This window comes from Mesoplodon densirostris, chromosome 19 (assembly GCF_025265405.1).
Source record: "Mesoplodon densirostris isolate mMesDen1 chromosome 19, mMesDen1 primary haplotype, whole genome shotgun sequence".
NCBI classification, from domain to species: domain Eukaryota; kingdom Metazoa; phylum Chordata; class Mammalia; order Artiodactyla; family Ziphiidae; genus Mesoplodon; species Mesoplodon densirostris.
This window is the reverse complement of record NC_082679.1, coordinates 47,294,789-47,317,012: the sequence shown is the minus strand read 5'-3', so window position 1 is coordinate 47,317,012 and position 22,224 is coordinate 47,294,789. Positions and strand designations below refer to the sequence as shown.

General features: G+C 45.2%; 1 protein-coding gene across 8 annotated transcripts in view; it reads left to right on the top strand.

Moving 5' to 3' along the window:
* Positions 1 to 1,823: 1,823 nt before the first annotated feature.
* Positions 1,824 to 22,224, top strand: part of GFOD2 (Gfo/Idh/MocA-like oxidoreductase domain containing 2) — a 37,983-nt gene continuing 17,582 nt past the window's right edge. For 4 of the 8 annotated variants that reach the window (XM_060083628.1, XM_060083624.1, XM_060083623.1 and 1 more), the window contains exon 1: positions 1,824 to 1,986. The gene's annotated coding sequence lies outside the window, so the exon portion shown is untranslated. The other 4 variants (XM_060083629.1, XM_060083626.1, XM_060083625.1 and 1 more) reach the window with 3 other exon arrangements.

The window sequence follows — 22,224 nt, the reverse complement described above, 5'->3', positions numbered from 1 at the left end:
AAATACACATCCATGAGTAGTCACGAGTGTCTGGTCTCTGTTATGAGTCTTACTGGGATTGGCACCCTTGGTGTGGCACAGCCGTCCTGGAGGGCTTGGCCCCTTCCCAGTCTACTTGTCGAGTGCCTAGGCCCCTGGTGTCTCAAGGATTCTCAAGACTTTTTGCAAGACCCCAAAGAGCATAGATACTTAAAGCTTTGATTCTCTCCTGCGAAACAGCTTTCATCTGAGACAAAGAAAAAGTAGCAAATACAAAAAGGTGGGCCATAGGACCTCTTCTCCTCAAATTAAGATCTTAATGCATTCTAAATACGCTCGCTCCAAACACTGGTCAGCACTCTTCTGAGGGGTATTAAGGTTAGCTTCTTTTCAGTCTGAGGAAAAAGAGCTCATGCTCAAAATCCCAGTTTGGGTGACCCCAGAAAATTAACCTTTCTCAGCTTCATTTTCCCCATTCTTAACATGTTAATCCTGCTTCCCCATGGTGACAGAGGATTACAGCATGCACAGGGCAGGGCTTGGCATCTAGGGACACAGGACATAGGGCCACCCTGCCTCCATGAGGATGCTCCCTAGTGTGACTGGCCTGCTTCTGCCTCCAGCTGCCTCTGCTCCCAAGGCACCAGGGTTTTATGCAGAGGAGGCGTAAACTAGATGATGCTGCCGTCCACCTGGAGACAAGGCTAGAAGCAAACCATCTAGAAGGACAAGGCCAAACACAAGAAGGCAGGGTTGAGAAATATTTAGGGGGTGTTAGCACCACAGGATGAGTGACCGGATGTGAGGGAGATCGGGGTAGCAAGAGACAAGGCAACTGCAGGCTTTTTGTTGGGGTGAAAGGATGGATAATATAGGGGTATATTATCTACAAGATAATACAGGGAACAGGAGGGAATGGGTGGTGGCTAAAAGTCACTGGAGTGAGGAGGTTTGCTGGAGAGCATATAAATCTATCTCAGAGAGACATGTTTCCTGGAACTGGAAGGGTTCTGTGACCCAGTAAATAATGAAAACTGTCATGGATGCTCACAGTGAACATCACCCACTAATTGAAAGCTCTAAAAATCCTGTGTTAAGATGTGTAGCTTAACCCAGCGTTTTCCAAACTTACATTACTACAGAATGCTTCCCTCAGGGGCATTTTACAGGACTCTCAGGGAAAAGCTAGTGTAGAGGGGAAGAGTGGAGTATTAGATTAAGCACAAATGTCCTGGTTCCATAAGTAAAGCCACAGTAAACTCATTTCCCTCCAGACACATTTCCAACATAGCCTGTTTTACACTAAGGCTTACAGGTTTATTTCGCTGCTCTAGCGGACAGTTTGGTGTGAAACAAAGGGTACTCTCGTTACAAAGTGGTATTTATTTGGGGGGAAATAGGTTCCAGTAAAAAGATCAGGAGGACTGAGGTCACAGTCTTGAAAAGCACAGACATGTAAGGAACAACCAAAGAACATCCAGAAGAGGACCCCAGACAGGCACGAAAAAGCGAGTCATTAGGAGTCAGAAAGCCGCGAAGTCCGGCGAATTCGAGATAACTGTAGTTCTGCTAAGATACATCGTTTTCCAGCAGCAGACCTTCCTTTTTTCTGGGACAACCAATGCCCACCACACTACTCAGAATCTCCTCGTGGGAACCCTCTCTGTCTGCCGCCTCCACCGCCGGAAACGAATGACCAAGGGCTTCCAGCCAGACTGCTTAACCTCCGCCCCCAACCAGCGAGCATGCGCAACTCTCGGCCACGGCCCCTCCCTGCGGTGGTCCACCCCCGTCAGGGAGCATGCGCAGACCTCCCGCCGTCCCGCCCCTCCCTTTCCAGACCCCGGTTCCTTAGAAACCAGGCGGCGCGTTCCCGGTGGCGGCGCGCTAGATTCCGGGGCCCGTGCGTCCCCGCCAGCCTCCCTCAAGGAGGGCTGGTGGCCGCCGAGACCCGTCCAGACCCTTGGTCTCCGGTGCGGCGCAGGGCGGGGCATGCCAGCTTGCCAGGTGAGAGGCGGCCGGCGACGGCGGGTGAGGATGAAGAAGGGCATGGCGCGGCGGCGAGCGGGCGCCTGCCGGGCCTCCTCCGCGGCCCGGCGCCCGAAGTCGGAGGCGGGGATACGCAGAGCTGGGGCTGGAGGGGGCCGTTCTAACAGCCAGCGCGGGCTCGGAGTTCGGGGGTCGCCCCAGAGTTAGTCCTCCCGCCTCAGAAATAGGACCTGCAAGTTTGGTCGTAGAATTTTAGAATTTTGGCTCCTGGAAGGACCTCGGCCATAACCCATCCCTTTACTGGACGCGAAAACCTAGGCTCCCCCGCCCTGTGCCGAGCAGACCCCCCCCTACCTGTGTGAGGACCGACGCTTTGTGGATAAGAATGTGAGGTATGGGAACCTCAGACAAAGGGCTCGTGGGGTAGCTGGTCCATCGTCTTTCAGAATGAGATGGTACTTTGGGGGGATAAATCTTTAAGAAAAGAGCGTTCAGGTGGCAGGTGGGAGAAGGGACACTCCAGAAGGTGCGGTGGCTCTGCCAGTCCCGGAGTGTCCACTGGCCAGATCTACCTGGGCCTGGCCTACCTTTGAAGCTCAAGAAGGAAGCAGATGGACTTGTGAAGACAAAAGGTGAGGTGAAGTATTCTCAAGGCATTATCAGATGAATGGTGAGGGAAGAAGAGGGGGCCGGGAGATCAGGACTTGTGAATGGTGGTGTGAAGAGTTTACAGCAGCATCTAAAGAACAAGACAGGAGTAGAAAAGTTTAAAGCTGCCTTGGATAGATACCAAGGAAGGTTATAAACCTTATTTATGTTCATTGTTCCCACAGTATCATGCTGAGGGCAAGACACACGAGGAAGGAAGTAGGTGGCTTTTAGTATCCAGAAACTGGTCGCACAGGGCACAGAGGACCTTTGTAAGCTATGGGGCACAGAGGTCTCAGAAGGAAGAGCCCTGAGTCTGTGACCTTCAGGTGAACGGAACAACTGTTTAAATTAGAAAAGACACTTAATGCATTATTGTGATGTGGAGAGATATGGAGAAGATGGTAGTCAGGAAATCTAGATACATTCTTATTTATTTTTGGCTGCCGTTGGGTCTTCGTTGCTGGGCGCGGGCTTTCTCTAGTTGCATAGAGCAGGGGCTCCTCTTCGTTGTGGTAGGCGGGCTTCTCATTGCGGTGGCTTCTCTTGTTGCGGAGCACGGGCTCTAGGCGCACAGACTTCAGTAGTTGTGGCACGTGGGCTCAGTAGTTGTGGCTCGTGGACTCTAGAGTGCAGGCTCAGTAGTTGTGGCTCGTGGACTCTAGAGCGCAGGCTCAGTAGTTGTGGCGCACGGGCTTAGTTGCTCCACGGCATGTGGGATCTTCCGGGACCAGGGATCGAACCCTTGTCCCCTGCATTGGCAGGCGGATTCTCAACTACTGCGCCACCAGGGAAGCCCCTAGATACATTCTTGATAAGGAAACTCATTTCCTTCTGAAAAGCTACACCAGGGAACAAGAGTTTTAAGGCCATCCATTTTACAGAAAATGTGAAAAAGTTAGTGCTTTTGGACTAGGAGTTTAGAGAATTTATCTGTACCAAGAGCTGAAAATTTTCAGCAGACAGTACTATTGATAGACACCCACCCCACCCCCACCATTTTACAGCTAAAGCTTCTATTGTGAGAGACTTTCTCTCACCACCTGGTTGTTCTATACCTTTCCTATGGAATGGTCTGGATCTGATCTGTTATTTTTATTTGTTGGGAAAATTCAAATATGTGATTTCTGTAGTAATACTAGAACCCATTAGTAGTAGGATTAGCAATGAAAAAATAAGTACTCCCCCAAAAGACATAAATGTTGGTAATATGGGGAAAAGAAGTGTGTGATTTTTAAAAGATGGTCCCTGATTCTAATCATCGAAGTCAGTTTGTTGCTAGCTTGATAAAGCTAATTTTCACTGTGTATATGACTTTGCCGCAGGGTTGTTGTTTTTTTTTACCCCTCAGAGTGATAAGAGAAGATGCATTGAAAGCATGATGATGTTAGTAAGTAAAATTAGTTTAAGGAAGAAAGCTTTGTTCTTCCTGTGTCCATAACTATGGCTATTGCGGCTTTGCATTTTATTGACTTTTCTTCCATCTCTGGAAATATTTGTATAAATATCTCAGGAAATAATGGGGTATTATCAGAAGGATACGTAATCTGTGGGGGAGCGTTGGCACTGTTAACCAAATCCTGTCAGAAAAGCTTTATGAAAATTATTGTATTCTGTGTAGAAACCCTCATTACTTTAGCATTGGCCCAGATAGAAGACAGACAAGTAGGCCAAAATCAAAGTAGATGGAAGGGAGCAATTACCATCTGTGGCACTGGATAGGGGGTGGGAGGGTGCTTTGAATGTCAGTGCAAATACTTCCTTGAATGAGCATTTGGAGAAGATAATGCTTAAATGTGGTGAGTGTGCTCCATGGATTTGTGTGCATTATTTTAGCCCCTCTAATCAGAAAGACACTTGTTTTCAGAGGAGAAAGATGTGCACACTCTCAAAGTGTTTCTTCATTGCTATGGCAATGAAACCTTTGACAAATAATTACTTAACATCCATTCCATTTTCTGGGACAGCTGAGGGCAGTTATCAAACCTGGCCTGTAGTAAAGTAATCAACAGTATTTGACAGGCCAACTTACCAGATAAACCAGTAATGCTAGCAGGATTTACTTTCACTGAACTGCTTTTCTAGTTATACAATAAGAGGAGAAATAAAATGGGGACACAGCGTGATCTCATGTAGGAAGTTGTAATACACGGTTGGTGTTCGGAAAACACAGGAATCAGCGACCACTCACTTAGAAGCGGAAGAGCCCTTCTGTTGCCTAACAAGTCACTTGTGTGTTTTTATAATAGGAGGTCCAATTCTAGGATAAATCCACTATTAGAATTGGACAGTGTCTAGAAAAAAATTGGTTATTTTGCTGTATTTGAGAATTCGTTTACAGTATAGTAATAGGACATTATTTTTCTTACATACAAATAAAAGCAGCTTTGTATTAGTAAACTTCAGGACAGCCTAAAAGTCCAAATTACTTGAAAATTTAGATGTCAGATGTTTTTAAGAGTGGGGAATGAAAGATAGTTGAAATAAGTTTGGGCTCATGAAAATCAGAATGATAAAAGGTACTGAGAAAAACATGAAAACAGTAAGACTTCCCAGCACACTAATATTCACTTAGGAATTAGCCATTAGGTCAGGAATGAGCTCATTAAAGTACCATGTCTTTAAACCCAGACAAAGGAAATGAGAAATGGAGTAAATATTTCTTTTTCATGATGATGGGAATGAACACTTAGAAAACAGGATGAAACATTAAGAAGGAAGAGGTGAATGTTCCTGCATTACTTAAATACACTCAAACCCTACCCTTAACACGTGTTCTTTAGTCCTGCTCTTAGAAGGGGAATTGCAAGTAGTGCCTTTGTCCTAGGTACTGTCAGTTTTCAAGGTTGCCAGTGACAAAATGCCACACTCTTTGGGACCCAGGATTGCCAGGAATTGCTGTGGGGATACCTCAGTCTCCCCATCACCTCTCAGAGCCATTCCCAGAAGCTGCTTCTGTAATGGTTCCTATCTGTCTTCTACTATGAAAGATTAGGAACGAAGGCTTTGAGGAATGGGAACTAAGTACTGAGCACAGTCTTCCTTTCTGGCCTGGGATAAGTCTGCTCCTCTCAAACCGTCAGTTCTCAATTTCTCGTGAGAATAGATAATCCCAAAATACAACCGGAAACGCTTCTAACTTGGCTTTGAGATTTACCATATCACTTTACAACCTCAAAATCTTTATTATTTACTTTCATGATTATATTTTGCTTAGAATGATAATGTTAGGCAAATCATGTAATTTCTGGGCCATAATTTCTTAACCTGTATAATGGTTATAACAGAAAATTGGAAAATGACATAGGTGCCTAACACTAGAGAAAGGAAAAGCTGGTTCATGTAGTCAGTAAAATACCACGTAACCCTTAAAAACTGTCTGTGACAACATGAAAAATGCATATGTCAAAATAGTAAGTGAAAAAAAATCAGGATACAAAGTTGTGAATACAGTTTGATTACAAGTACATCAAACAGATGTAAAAACTTAGCAAAAAGGAACATAAAAAGAACACATAGTAATTTTCTATAATGAGTAAATATTAAAACAAAGAAACCAACAAGCCCCTCCTGAAAGTTTCTTGCTTGTGTAAAGAATGATACTGAACTTGTTTTCTCTCTGCGAGCCTTCACCCCTTCTTGCTCTCTGACTGTATTAAAAGTGGTGGAGGGAGAACGGTGGCAGGGTTGGTGACGCAGCAGCACTGATGTTTCCTAACTCAGGTGTCATGAACCAAACAGTAGTGCAGTTACCTAGGATAATGAATTTACATGTATGTATTTGAAAGGTGACTGTACAGATCTTATGCTGCTTTCTAAGACTGCTATTTCTTTTGGTGCTCGTTGATGAATAGTTTTGACCCTTAGGGTCTCTTTTGGTGCTTGTTGATGGAGGGTTTTGTATTATAGCATCTCAAAGCACATTTTAGGATGTTCCACGTGGTTAATGGTTTCTGCAGCTTGGTGGTGGTTCCTGCTAGGAAATGGTTATCATCTCAGAGGGGCCTCTCTGGGGGTGGCTCTGGGAGCCTGTGAGATGTGTGTTTGTCATCCAGGCATCCTCTCATTGTCAGGGAAATGGGGGATGGTAGAGAGATCAGCTGTACTTCCTGTTACTTTTCAGCCTTTTGCACTCATATTCCTGTGCCAGGTGCTAAGGGGACATAGCTTGCTTTTTGAAGCAATGAGAGAAATGATTGAACATAGTATTTCTTATCTGATCTTATTTTCGAAACTAAATCATTGTGCTTAAACGGCTGTTTTGGTTCCCCCGACCGAAGGCTTGCTTCTGATCATAGTGGTTATTCTTTTAAAATTATTGTCTTTGTTTCTCCTTCCTTCACTGCTTAATATTCCTGATATGCTAAGATTGTCGTCCAAAGAACATTTAAATGCCTTCAAGTAATTTCCAAATTATTATAGGAGTGTTACCAAATACCTTGAAGTGTTAAGTTTCAGGGACCTGTTATCTCCTTAATACAGTCTTGGTCCTGAAAGAGCTTAGAGTCTCAATAGTGAGGTAAGACATTGAGCATCATTTAAACAATACTCAGAAAATTCTAAAATACTAAAATGAATGGTTATTTTCAGGTGGGCATATCCCATATACATCCTGTATTTTATAACCGGCCTCCTTCATTACACATTAACCGAAAGGAAAACAGGAAAAAGGGGGTGTTATGGCAAAGACTGTCCTGAGATTAGGTTATTTTACATCTCAGGTTTAACACAGCTGAGCATGATCATGGCCTAGTTGGTAAGCAGTTTTCCGCATACAAGTTGAGATGTTTGTGAAGGGCACCAGCCATGTCCAGTCACTGGAGAACTACTCAACCTTCCTGGTGACCAGAGGCCATATGACAGAGTTAGAGAACGCTGGTCAGGGTTGTTGTGTTCTGGGGTGCCCTAAGAACATCCTACACCCCAAATCTGAAGGAAGGCAGATAGGTAATTCTCCAAAGTGTCTCTTGCTGCCATAGAAATAGCCATTTTCACAGCGACAGGATGCTTGTATCCATATAGAATGTGTAAAACACAAAGAAAACCTTAGTAAATTAGGTTTGCACATTGAAAAATGTTTTATTATTTTAATTAAAAACTCATCCTCTTCTTGGGATTACAGGTAAAACCAAAGTATGTAATATACCTCACTCTAGGGTTGGCTGCTTCACATGCATCACAGCCAAGTGTGCTTTACCTCAGCAAAGGCAGAGTCTTTGTCACATGCCCGCCACTCATTGTGTTCCTCTGTCAAATTATTTCTTGGTATTCAGCGGTGGGTGTAGCAAGAAATGGAAACTAAGCTCCAGGAACCTGACCTGTCTGGATCACTGCTCTGTGCCCCACCTTCTGGCATAATGCCTGACTCATTGTTGCCCTTACAAGTATTAGGGAACGAATGAGGAAAGAACTCTGGTGACTGGATGTTGTACCATTAAGTGGAGTGAAGGAGCACAGGAGAAGGAGAGGAAAGATGATTTGGGGTTGGGAGAAGCTGGTAGGTCTCTCGGGTGGGATTTCCAGTAGACACTTAGAAGTATAGAGCCAGTTAGGAACGTTTGCATGGAGGTCAGAGTGAAGTTGAAAGGATTAGATAAAATTGCTCTGTGAGAGAGTAGGGCTGAGCATGGAATTTTCAGGTTGATGTCAGTCTAGAACTCATTGTTAAGGCAATCTTTGAAAAAATAATCTTGTTATTGCCAGACTTTCAAAAGCAATAAAGAATTAATACAGCTGGTAGATAAGTACTTTTTCTTACTGTAATCATCAGCTGAAACTAACTTTCAGATCTAATAATTATCCAGATACCTCTGTGGGTGTTAAATTTACTTCTCCTTTATGACCCAATTTAGCTGACCCTTTTGTACATTGTGTAGTTACACCTCATTACACAGGTCATTAGGCCTTTCATTAGTGTCCCTCCTAGGACACTGTGTGGAGGGTAGTGCAGAGATGGGGAACTGGCATCTTTGGCTAGGGCTGGGTATGCTCTCCTGCCTCTGGTGGCTGCCTAACAGTTTACCTCCGTGTCAGCTTGTAGAAATGGGGGAATAGCATTTCTTTCCTTGGTCCTGTTTGTGTTTTTGCTGTCAGTGAGAAGGCAGCGATCTCTGTGTCATTGAGTCAGTGTAAGACACTTAAACAAATCATAGAAAAACTAAACTTTGCCACAGAGCCTTTGGATCGTTGAAACCCAGGGACCAAAGTATTTGTCATAACTCATGTGTAAAACTCAATGCCTGTTTGTTTTGTTTGGCTTTTATTTTTCAATGGAAACATACATGTAGGTAAAGAAACACTTTCACATTTATCTGAAAGCAGTCCTTCAGAAAGCAGTGTTACCCTTTCAGACTGTAAGTACAAGCCGGTTCCTGGGGAGCTCTAACTGAACTGCAGGTAGTCCCTCTGCTGTGAACATGCAGTTCCGAACTCAAGCTGCATACTTCCCCTGGTTCCTGCTCAGGCTCGGGTGATGAGGTGTGGTTGTCTTCTCTCTTGGGTCCAGCTCTGCTATCCACTCAGTGACAGCCTGTCTACCACAGTGGCTCAATTCCAGGTGTTGGGAGGCCCAAAGGAGGGCTGGGGAACAGTTAGACATACCTTCCTAATTAGTTCTTGGTACATAACTGATGTTGAAGGCCACATGGAAGGCTACTTATTTCCCCACCAGTTTCCTGGGTTTTGCAAAAGGAGGATTGAGCTTAAAATTGACCTTTACATTTTAATTTTATCTCCTTTACCATGCTCAAGAATTATGCTCTTATGTTATAGATCCCTTTACAACTGGATGTTACGTCATGGTACCCTCCTCCTATGGTAATGTTCCACGTATCAGTTCTGGAGCATCATTCAGAGAAGCTTATATTCAGGGAATTCGCTGGTGGTCCAGTGGTTAGGACTCGGCGCTTTCACTGCTGGGGCTTGGGTTCAATCCCTGGGGCAGGGAACTAAGATCCTGCAAGCCCTGTGGCGTGGCCAAAAACAACCAACAACAAAGAAGCTTATATTCTTAAAGATTTTAGAACATATTTTATTTAAAATAGGGAGGAGGGACTTCCCTGGTGGCACAGTGGATAAGAATTCGCCTGCCAATGCAGGGGACACGGGTTCTATCCCTGGTCTGGGAAGATCCCACATGCTGTGGAGCAACTAAGCCTGCGTGCCACAACTACTGAGCCCATGTGCCGCAACTACTGAGGCCAGCACTTCTAGAGCCTGTGCTCCTCAATAAGAGAAGCCACTGCAAGGAGAAGCCTGTGCACCGCAACGAAGAGTAGCCCCAGCTTGCCACAACTAGAGAAAGCCGGCACGCAGCAACAAAGACCCAACGCAGCCAAAAATAAATAAAATTAAATCTTAAAAAAATAATAAAATAGGAAGGAAAAGAAGAACTTGAACAGGAAAAACTGTTGCCTTCTAGTCAGTGCAGCTACCACAAAGGCTTTGACCTGACTTCTTGATTCATCTGTTCTCGTACTTATTCATTCATATGCTCATTCCTCAATCATTACTCAGCAGCACCTACTCAGCTTCAGACACTGCTCTGTCCTGGTGACAGCAAAGTGTGAGATAGGCAACCTTTTGACATCATGACAGATCCCAGTGAAGTGTGACGGGCACTGTGAAAGCCAAAGCTCAGGCACAGCTTTTCTGAAGAAGTGGTGTTTAACTGGAGACCTAACAGATCTGAGAAGGAGTTATCCTGAGGAAATAAGAAAAAGAAAAGATTGTTTCAGGCAGAGCAAACAGTTTGGACCAGAATCTCAGAGTAGGACTGAAAGAGTTAGATTTGGTAGCTGCTGGCATGCTGAGTGCAGTGTAAAGGGGAAAGTGGTAAGGTGGAGAGATGGGGAAAGGCCCAACCCACACTGGGGAGAGCCCATGAAGGAATTTGGGCTTTATCTTAGGGTCACTTAGAGGCTGGGGAAGGAAACGGTTGGGTCCATTTCCATCGAGACTTGCTCGATGTCTGTTCAGGGAACCAGAGCAGTGGATGAATTCAAGGGGCATTAAGATGTCCAGTTGATGGGTTGTAGGAATAGACTGGCTGTGGGGGCAGGAAGGCTTCACTGCTGCCAGAGTGGTTCCTTAGGAACTGGTTAGGTTTGAATCACTATCACTTGTTTGAGTCCACTATCACTTACTTTCCCTTCACGATTGTCTGTTGGCATTCGACTGAACATAGCCCCTAAGTGCTGGATCACTGTGGTCCTGCAAGCCTTGATTGATTATTTATTTACTTACTTAACTTATTTATTTATGTATTTATTTATGGCTGCGTTGGGTCTTCGTTGCTGCACACGGGCTTTCTCTAATTGCAGCAAATGGGGGCTACTCTTCGTTGTGGTGCGCGGGCTTCTCATTGCGGTGGCTTCTCTTGTTTTGGAACATGGGCTCTAGGTGCGCGGGCTTCAGTAGTTGTGGCTCATGGACTTAGTTGCTCCACGGCATGTGGGACCTTCCCGGACCAGGGCTCAAACCTGTGTCCCCTGCATTGGCAGGCGGATTCTTTTTTTTTTTTTGGCTGTACCTGGGCCTCTCACTGTTGTGGTCTCTCCCGTTGCAGAGCACAGGCTCCGGATGCACAGGCTCAGCGGCCATGGCTCACGGGCCTAGCCGCTCCGTGGCATGTGGGATCTTCCCGGACCAGGGCACGAACCCATGTCCCCTGCATCGGCAGGCGGACTCTCAACCACTGCGCCACCAGGGAAGCCCGGCAGGCAGATTCTTAACCACTACGCCACCGGGGAAGTCCCAAGGCTTGATTTACAGTGTGCTTCTCTGTTAGAGAGAGGAAACTTGACTACAAGGGGTCTGAGCTAACTGATAAACTTGAGTCATGTCATGTGGAGGAGTGGTGGTAGTTGGAGAGACAGTTCTGTTTGAGGGCCCCTCTTGACAGGTCAAGTTGTAGCTTAAGACTGAGAGCATCAGTTCATTTTCCTAATCCCAATTGGCAGACAGAGCTATTCTGTTATATGATGCTTTCTTTCCTAAACCATTAAACCAGATTCTGCCCCAGACTATTTAATTAACAACGTAAGTACTCTCTTTATTACATTTGTGAACATATCTCAAGATCATACAGAATTATATACAGTTTTGATGAGTTCATTATATGTCTTTGTTTATTGATTAACTATGCAGAAGCAAGATCTGAAATCTTTCATTTTTTTTCAGCAAATATTTACTGAGCACCCACTACATATCAGGCCTTGTTCTAGGAACTTGGGGGTACAGCAGTGAACAAAACAGACAAAAAATTCCCTTTCCTCAAGGAGCATGCGTTCTAGCAGGGGTGGTAGGATGAGACCAACAATGGGAAGATAAACCTGCTTCTGATAAGACAGCATTTGAGTAGAGACCTGAAGGAAGTGAGGGAGTGAGTAAGCCAAGTTGATATCATCTGTACAGTAGAGGGAACTGCCAGCGCAAAGGCCCTGAGACAGAGGCATACCTGTGGTTAGGACTCTGTGCTTTCAACACAGAGGGCACGGGTTCAATCCCTGGTTGGAGAACTAAGATCCTGCAAACCACATGGCACGATAGATAGATAGATAGATAGATAGATGATAGATAGATAGATAGATAGATAAATAGGGAGGGAGGGAGGGAGAGAGGGAAGGAGGGAGGGAGGGAGGAAGGAAGGAAGGAGGAAAAGGAAGAAAGATAGGAAGATTGATTGAGGGCCCAACTCAATAACTAGGGTCCTGGCCTCATCACTGGCCACAGTGCTTTATTTTAGCATATTTTGTATTAAGATACAGTTACTGAAAAAATTCATCCTCAGAAAAATCTAATTCCCAAACAAGCCCCTTGATACTGGCCCCTTGGAATGTGTCTGAGGGGCCAGAGGCCTGCAGCAAAGTCTGAGGAGGGGTGCCCTAAGGGTGCACAGCTCTCAAAGGCTGCTGCTGCTGGGGAGTTCCAGCTGTGGGCTGGTTCTGGGGCGTGGTGGGGTGGGAGCTGAGCTAGCCACCCTTGTGGTGTGCTAACCTTATTGCCCAACCTGTACAGCTACAACCACAAACTGTTACACATTATTTCTCACTTATAGCCATCATTAATTTCACCTGCCTACAGCGATACTGGAGAACTCCTTTCTGAGCCCTCACTTCCTTAGTATGAGTTGTTCGTAAGTGGTGAGGACTTACCTAACACCCATAGCTCAGCAGCTCATCCAGTGTGATGTTGGCTAGGGAAAAGTGCCATCTTCAGATCCTCAGCCAGTGCCGAGACTTAGTAGATCATTGGCCTTAGCTTGGCTTCAGCCATTGTCTCCATACAGTCATCCCTCGGTATCTGTGTGTGTATGTGTGTGTGTGTGTGTGTGTGCGCGCGCGGGCGGGGGTGGTGTGGTTCCAGGACCCCTATGGATACCAAAATCCACGCATGCTCAAGTCCCTTATATAAAATGGCATATAACTTACATTCTCTCATATGCTTTATATCATCTCTAGATTACTTATAATACCTAATACAATGTAAATGCTATGTAAATCGTTGTTAATACAATGTAAAACTATGTAAATAGTCACTGGTGTGCAGCAAATTCTAGTTTTATGTTTTGGAACATTCTGGTATTTTCTTTTTTTTTAATATCTTAGATCCATGGTTGGTTGAATCTGAGGATGCGTAGATATGGAGGGCCAACTCTATTGGTACCAAAAGTATGCTTACATGGTTTTTGTTTTGTTTTAAAGGAAAGAGACTTTTGGGCTTCCCTGGTGGCGCAGTGGTTGAGAGTCCACCTGCCGATGCAGGGGACACGGGTTCGAGCCCTGGTCTGGGAGGATCCCACATGCCACGGAGCGGCTGGGCCTGTGAGCCATGGCCACTGAGCCTGTGCGTCCGGAGCCTGTGCTCCGCAACGGGAGAGGCCACAACAGTGAGAGGCCCACGTACCGCAAAAAAAAAAAAAAAAAAAAAAAAATTAAAGGAAAGAGTCTTTTAATTCACACGTGTCCATTTAATTTGATTATAGATGTAAATCTGCAGGGTGCAAGTAGGTTGTTCTATACCCTCAGACACCACTTATGGTGGTTAAAAATTGAGGTATAATTTATATACAATTAAATGAACAGATACTAAGTATTCAGTTTGATGAGTTGTAACAAATATATCCCCATGTAACCACAATGCAACACAAGATATAGAGTATTTCCATCATCTTTGTTTCCTGGTACCCCTTTCTGGTCGGTTCCACACCTCCCTGCCCCACACCCCAACCTGCCAACCAGCACGCTACCACTTCTGACTACTGTCATTAATAAGTAAGGTTTGCCTGTTCCTGTACCTCAAATAAATGGAATCCTACAGTATGAGGGGTTTTTTGGTGTGTGTGCCTAGCATCTTTCACTCAACCTAACATTTTTAAGATTCACGCATGTTGTTGCATATATTAGTAGTTCATTCATTTTTACTGCTTTTCTGTATTCCATTGTATGCCTATACCATAATTTGTTTATCTAATCTCCTATTCATAAACATTTGGGTTTATTACCAATTTGGGGCTAAGGTGAATTAGGACTGCTGAGAACATTTTGTCTTAAGTTTTTTGTGGACGTATGTTTTCATTTTCTTGGGTAAATATCTACGAGTGGAGTTGCTGTGTCATTGAGTTGATATATGTTTCACTTTAGAAGAAAATGTCAGTTTTCCAAAGTGACTGTACTATTTTACACTGCCACCAACAATGTATGAGAGTTCTATTTGCACCATATCCTCTCCAAACTTTGGGATTGTCAGTCTTTTTTTTTTTTTTTTTCTTTGCCATTCTAGCGAGTATCTTGAGTATCTCAGTTTGCATATCCCTGATAACTAATGATATGGAGTGCCTTTTCATGTGCTTATTGGCTTTTCCTGTATCTTTTGTGTGAAGTGATCAAAGTCCTTTGACATTTAAAAAAAATCAAGTTGTTCATTTTTTCATCATTGACTTGTAGGATTTCTTCTGCATACAAGTCCTTTGTTACATAGCTGTTTGGCAAATATTTTTTGCTAATCTGTGGCTTACCTGTTTATTTTTTTAGTGGAGTCTTTTTTACGAGGGCCTCTCACTGTTGTGGCCTCTGCCGTTGCGGAGCACAGGCTCCGGACGCACAGGCTCAGTGGCCATGGCTCACGGGCCCAGCCGCTCTGCGGCATGTGGGATCTTCCCGGACTGGGGCATGAACCCACATCCCCTGCATCAGCAGGCGGACTCTCAACCACTGCGCCACCAGGGAAGCCCATAGTGGAGTCTTTTAATGAGCAGAAATTCTGTAAAATTTTGAAATCCAGTTTATCAATGGGTTAATGCTTTTTGTGTCCTGTCCAAGAAATCTTTACCTATTCCATGGCCTTGAAAATGTTCTCTGATATGTTTTTCTAGAAGCTTTATGGTTCTGGTTTTTACATTTAGGTCTTTGATGCATTTTGAATTAATTTTTGTGTACACAGTGAGGAAGGAAGAGTCAGGTTTTTTGTTTGCCATATGGAAATCTAATTGTTCCAACACCATTTTTTTAAATTAATTAATTTATTTTTGGCTGTGTTGGGTCTTCATTGCTGCGCGTGGGCTTTATTTAGTTGCGGTGAGCGGGGGCTGCTCTTTGTTGCGGTGCGCAGGCTTCTCATTGCGGTGGTGTCTCTTGTTGCGGAGCATGGACTCTAGGCGCATAGGCTTCAGTAGTTTTGGCTCGTGGGCTCCAGAGCGCAGGCTCAGTAGTGGCTCACAGGCTTAGTTGCTCCGCGGCATGTGGGATCTTTCCTGACCAGGGCTCGAACCCATGTCCCCTGCATTGGCAGGCGGGTTATTAACCACTGCGCCACCAGGGAAGCCCACACACCATTTTTTTTTTTTTTTGCGGTACCTGGGCCTTTCACTGTTGTGGCCTCTCCCGTTGCGGAGCACAGGCTCCGGACGCACAGGCTCAGTGGCCATGGCTCATGGGCCTAGCCGCTCAGTGGCATGTGGGATCTTCCCGGACTGGGGCACGAACCCGTGTCCCTTGCATCGGCAGGCGGACTCTCAACCACTGCGCCACCAGGGAAGCCCAACAACACCATTTTTTAAAAAGAGTTTTCTTTCCCCATTGAATTGATTTAATACTTTGGCTGCAAATCAATTGACTGCATTTGTGTGGCTTGCAGGGTAAAGATACTATTACAAGGCAGTAAGTTTGTCTGTAGAAATCCCTAATGGCTCTTTTTGAAGCCTGGCACTGAAAAATAGAAAACATAATTTGTAACTTAAAAATATATAGTTACAAGGCAAAGTATTATAGATTTTTTAATAGCTTGGGTGGAACTACCCCGGCTCCATCCATCTGTAAGTTTCTGAATAGCTTGATGATTCTAATAGCATCAGAAAGACAAAATTCCAGAACTAGTAATGACACTTGAAAAAAAACTCTGAGGGCTTCCCTGGTGGCGCAGTAGTTAAGAATCTGCCTGCCAATGCAGGGTTCAAGCCCTGGTCAGAGAAGATCCCACATGCCGCAGAGCAACTAAGCCCGTGCGCCACAACTACTGAGCCTGTGCTCTAGAGCCCGTGAACCACAACTACTTAGCCTGCATGCCACAACTACTGAAGCCCACGTGCCTAGAGCCCATGCTCCGCAACAAGAGAAGCCACCACAATGAGAGGCCTGTGCACTGCAATGAAGAATAGCCCCTGCTCGCTGCAACTAAAAAGAAAGCTCACGTGCAGCAACGAAGACCCAGTGCAGCCATAAATAAATAATTTTTTAAAAAAGAAACCTGTCATTTGTACACCCATGTTCATAGCAGCGTTGTTCACAGTAGCTAAAATGTGGAAGCTACCCAAGTGTGTACTGACAGATGAATGGATGAACAAAATGTGGTGTGTGCATGCAGTGGAATATTATCCAGCCTTAAAAAGGAAGGAAATTCTGACACATGCTACAACATGGGTGAGCCTTGAGGACGTTGTGCTAAGTGAAATAAGCCAGTCACAAAAGGACAAGTATAATATGGTTACACTTATATGAGGTACCTAGGGTAGTCAGACCCATATAGACAGAAAGTAGAACGGTGGTTACCAGGGGCTGGGGGGAGGGGATTGGGGAGTTATCATTTAATGGATATAGAGTTTTAGTTTTGCAGGGTGAAAAGAGTTCTGTGGATGGGGGGTGATGAACGTGCACAACAATGTGAATGTACTGAATGCCACTGAACTGTACATTTTTAAATGGTTAAGATGGTAAATTTGATGTTATGTGTATTTTACCACAATTAAAATTTTTGAAAACCTAACTATACAAGTACAGAGTATTAGGACATGTGCAAAATCCTACCATGTGTCAGGATGACATGGCTGTCTAAATTCTAAAATGAATGGAAGCAACAGGAGTGTAATGTACAGGGAAGAAGGCCAGAATATGCTCAGGATATGGTGTTCAGTTCTGGGGCTGCATTTCAGGGGCATATTGACAATCTAGACAATGGACAAACCAGAGTAGCCTTAGCCAGCAGGATAGAGAATGTGAGGAAGGTCTGAGGGAATTAAGGGAGTTCGGTCTGTAAAGGAGTGTATCAGTTAGCTTTTGTGGTATAACAAACAACCTCAAAATTCAGTACCTTAAGACAAACATTTATTACTTCTCATGGTTCTTAGGGTGACCTGGGTGTTGGTTCTGGTCCGGGTAAGCTCAGCTAGAACTGGATAGCCTGAAATGGTCTCAGTCAACTGGCAGTTGACTCATTGTCAGCTGGAGCAGAGGGGATGACTTGGTCACATGTTTCTTATGATCCATTAGGATGGCCTGGGCTTGTTCACATGGTGATGGCTCCAGAGATCCCAGGAGTAGCAACAGAGCAAGCCTTAATGCACAAGTACTTTTCAAACCTCTTGTGTCATGTTGCTAATGTCCCATTGGCCAGAGCAAGTGACATGGCTACGTACAGAGTCACTGTGTGAAGTGATTGACTACCCAAGGCATGAAAACAAGGAGGGGAATTATTGTGGCCATCTGCAAACAACCTAGGAAACATAGAGGAAACATGAGAGTTTCATTAGGAACATCACAGGTTGTTCCACAGTGTAGAAGTAAGACCAGTGGGATGGAAGTTAAATGAGGGTAGACTTCATGTCAATCTGAAGTGGAACTTTCTGGCTAAAGTGGCCCCAGAACAACAGAAGCGGACCACCAGTAAAAGGAGGGCCTTGCCATTGGATGTGTTGGAGAGGCTCTATGACCAGCCTTTCTTTAGTGACTTTTTTTTTTGCGGTACGCGGGCCTCTCACTGTTGTGGCCTCTGCCGTTGCGGAGCACAGGCTCCGGACGTGCAGGCTCAGCGGCCATGGCTCACGGGCCCAGCCGCTCCGCGACATGTGGGATCTTCCCGGACTGGGGCACGAACCCGTGTCCCCTGCATCAGCAGGCGGACTCTTAACCACTGCGCCACCAGGGAAGCCCCTGACCAGCCTTTCTTTTTTTTTTTTTTTTTTGCGGTATGCGGGCCTCTCACTGTTGCGGCTTCTCCCGTTGCGGAGCACAGGCTCCGGACGTGCAGGCTCAGCGGCCATGGCTTACGGGCCCAGCCGCGGTGGGATCTTCCCAGACCGGGGCACGAACCCATGTCCCCTGCATCGGCAGGCGGACTCTCAACCACTGCGCCATCAGGGAAGCCCTATGACCAGCCTTTCTGACCAACTCGGACCTGTTACATCATCTCCAGGAAGCCTTTTCTGCTTGCACACCACCTGGGGCCCATGTAGTTAATGGTGCTCTTCTCTGTGCCACACACAGGTTCCTGTTGCTCTACCTGTCATACCGTATAACAAATGTGTTTACCTGCCTGTCTTCTTGATGGAATGGAGTTCCTTAAGGGCATGGATGACATCTGATTCACCATCTCAGTGCCAATATCTGCAGGAAATTGTGTTCCATCCTCAGATTGCCTCCTGGTGGTCAGATGTCTGTGGCAGCTCGAACCATAGAATCTGCATTTCAGGCAGAATGAAGGGGGAGGTGGGGGGGAATATGCCCGACAACTGAGATTGCCGTCTTTTTAATTTATTTATTTTGGCTGTGCTGGGTCTTAGTTGCAGCATGCGGGATCTTTGTTGCAGCATGCGGGATCTTTAGTTGCGGCATGCAGGATCTTTTTTTATTTTTATTTATTTATTTTTATAAATTTATTTACTTTATTTTATTTTTGACTGTGTTGGGTCTTCGTTGCTGCGCGCGGGCTTTCTCTAGTTGCAGCAAGCGGGGGCCACAGCCACTCCTCACTGCGATGCGTGGGCTTCTCACTGCGGGGGCCCCTCCTTGTTTCAGAGCACAAGTTCTAGGGGCGCAGGCTTCAGCAGCTGTGGTGCGCAGGCTCAGCAGTTGTGGTGCACGGGCCCAGTTGCTCTGTGACATGTGAGATCCTCCCAGACCAGGGCTTGAACCCGTGTCCCCTGTACTGGCAGGTGGATTCCCAGCCACTGTGCCACCAGGGAAGCCCCAGGCTCTTTAAAAAAGTTATTTTTAATTAAAAAAATTTTTTTAAATATTTTTAATTTATTTATTTACTTATTTTTGGCTATGTTGGGTCTTTGTTGCTGTGCGTGGGCTTTCTCTAGTTGCAGCGAGCGAGGGCTACTCTTCATTGAGGTGCATGGGCTTCTCACTGTGGTGGCATCTCTTGTTGCAGAGCATGGGCTCTAGGCGTGTGGGCTTCAGTAGTTGTGGTACACGGGCTCAGCAGTTGTGGCTCACGGGCTGTAGAGCTCAGGCTGAGTAGTTGTGGCGCAAGGGCTTAGTTGCTCCACGGCATTGGGATCTTCCTGGACCAGGGCTCAAACCCGTGTCCCCTGCATTGGCAGGTAGGTTTTTAACCACTGCGCCACCAGGGAAGTCCCCCAGGCTCTTTTTTTTAGTTGCGGCGTGTGGGTTCTTAGTTGCAGCATGCGGGATCTAGTTCCCTGACCAGGGATCAAACCTGAACCCCCTGCATTGGGAGTGTGGAGTTTTAACCACTGGACCACCAGGGAAGTCCCGGGGTTGCCCTATCTTAAAAGAACGTTTCCAGGGCTTCCCTGGTGGCGCAGTGGTTGAGAGTCCGCCTGCCGATGCAGGGGACACGGGTTCGTGCCCCGGTTTGGGAAGATCCCACATGCCGCGGAGCGGCTGGGTCCGTGCGCCATGGCCGCTGAGCCTGCGCATCCGGAGCCTGTGCTCCGCAACGGGAGAGGCCACAGCAGTGAGAAGCCCGCGTACCACAAAAAAAAAAAAAAAAAAAAAGAACGTTTCCAGAAACTCTACCAAACTGTACGTTGTATTATTTGTCTTCCTAGACACACCTCTTTGCAAGGGAGGCTGGAAAATATAGGTTTTAGCTCAGCACGCTGAAACCCCCAACATTATAAACAGTTGTTGGTAGAAAAGGATTCATAGGCAGCTTCTGCCCAGGGTCTGACCCCTACTTAAGCTGCCTAATGAATGAGTGACCTCTCTGAAGTTATGCACTAACGCCAGAGTTCCCAGAATCTGTGACTCTTCACACACACAGTGAGGTAGGGTGTTCTTTTTATCATAATCCTGGCTACCTTCATGACTATACGCTGTCACTTGGAGCTCCTGGCCTTATAACCCCTGGGATAGGGCAAGGATCAGCAAACCTTTTCTGTAAAGGGCCAGATGATAAATATTTTAGGCTTTGTGGGCCATATGGTCTTTGTTGCAGCTACTTTGCTGTCGTAGCACAAAAGCAGCCATAGATAAAGGAATGGGTGAAACTGTGTTCCAGTAAAACTTTTTACAAAAACAGGGACTTCCCTGGTGGTCCAGCAGTAAAAAATCTGCCTTATAATGCCGGGGATGCAGGTTCAATCCCTAGTCAGGGAACTAAGATCCCACATGCTGCGGGGCAACTAAGCCCGCACAGCACAACTACTGAGCTCGCATGCCTCAACTAGAGCCCATGTGCTGCAAACTACAGAGCCCACGCGCTCTGGAACCCGAGTGCCACAACTACAGAGCCCACACACCCTGGAGCCTGCACGCCACAACTAGAGAGCCCGCACACTGCAACTAAGACCCGATGCAGCCATAAATAAATAAATAATTAATTAAAAAAAAAAAAACAAGAAACAGGTGTCATATTGGATTTGGCCCACCTCTGTGATGGGGAGTGGGTCTCGTCCAGTGGTTTTGCAGAAGCTGTGGCTCCATGGACTAGACATACAGAAGGTAAGATGATATTTAGCCAGTCTGGGAAGAACAGAATCCACAAACCAGTTTTGGCACGTGTCTCAACTGTCAGGCCTCATGGCTTCCCTGTTTCTCTTAATGATACTACAACTTCCCAGGCTTAGAACTTCAATATCATTTTTTAGGGGGTCACATTTTTAAAATATAATTTACATACCAGTAAAATTGACCATTTTTAGTGTACAGTTCTATGAGTTTTGACAAGTGCATATAGTCATATAACCACCACCGTAGTCAAGATATAGAACAGTTCCTTCACCATTCCCCACCCCCAAAATTCCCTTGTGGCATTTTGTAGTCTCCTCAGGCCCCTGACCCCAACCCTTGGGAACCACTGATCTGTTATTCTGCCCCTCTAATTTGCCCTTTTTATTATGTGATGTAAATGGAATCACGCAGTATGGAGCCTTTGGAGTCTAGCATCTTTCATCTAGCATATAATACATTTGAGATTCATCCATGTCATGGTGTGTATTAGTATTTCTTTTTTTTATTGCTGAGTAGTATTCCATTACATTAATGTACTACCGTTTGTTGATCCACTCACCAGTTGAAGGACATTTGTGTTGGTTCCAAGTTTTGGCAGTTACAAAGAAAGCCAACATTAGACATTATAAAGTAAGCCTTCACATATGGGTTTTTGTGTGAACATAAGTTTTCATTTCTCTTGGTTAATAGCTGGAAGTGGGATTGCTAGGTTGTATGCTGTGTATATTTAACTTTAAAAGATGGCGCACTGTTTTCCAAAGTGGCTGTACCATTTTTCATTTTCACTAACAATGAACTGCTTTATATCCTCGCCAGTTTTTGATATCAGATTTTCTGAATTTCACACATTCCAATAGGTGTGTAGTTGTAATAAATAAGTTTTAATTTGCATTTCTAATTAATGCAATTTAATAACTAATCTCATGACTTGATATGTTGAATTATAGTAATTGATTTTAGAATATTGAAACAGCCTTACATTTTCTTGGTCATCATGCATTGTCCTTTTAACACATTGCTGGATTCAGTTTGCTAATACTTTGTTGAGGATTTTGTGGCTATGTTCATGAGGGATGTTGGTCTATAGTTTGGCGCCATTTTTGGCTTTTCCCTCTCCCCTCATAATCCCAGGTCCTATTGATAGCTGTCTGTTCCACTTCATTCCCTCCATCAGACCCTCCTTATCTCTTATTTTATATCTTAACTGGTTCTCTGTGTCTAGTGTCTCCTGAACTCTATTCCACCTACATCAAATTTAAAAAATTGAGTACTTTGCTTTGTTTACTGTGTTAGTTAGGGTCCAGGCAGGACACAGCCAGCACATTCAGAGGATTATTGAAAAGCCTTTAATGGAGAGATTATTTACAATGGTGAGTGCGGTAAGGGAAACCTACAAGGGATGGTGGCCCACCGA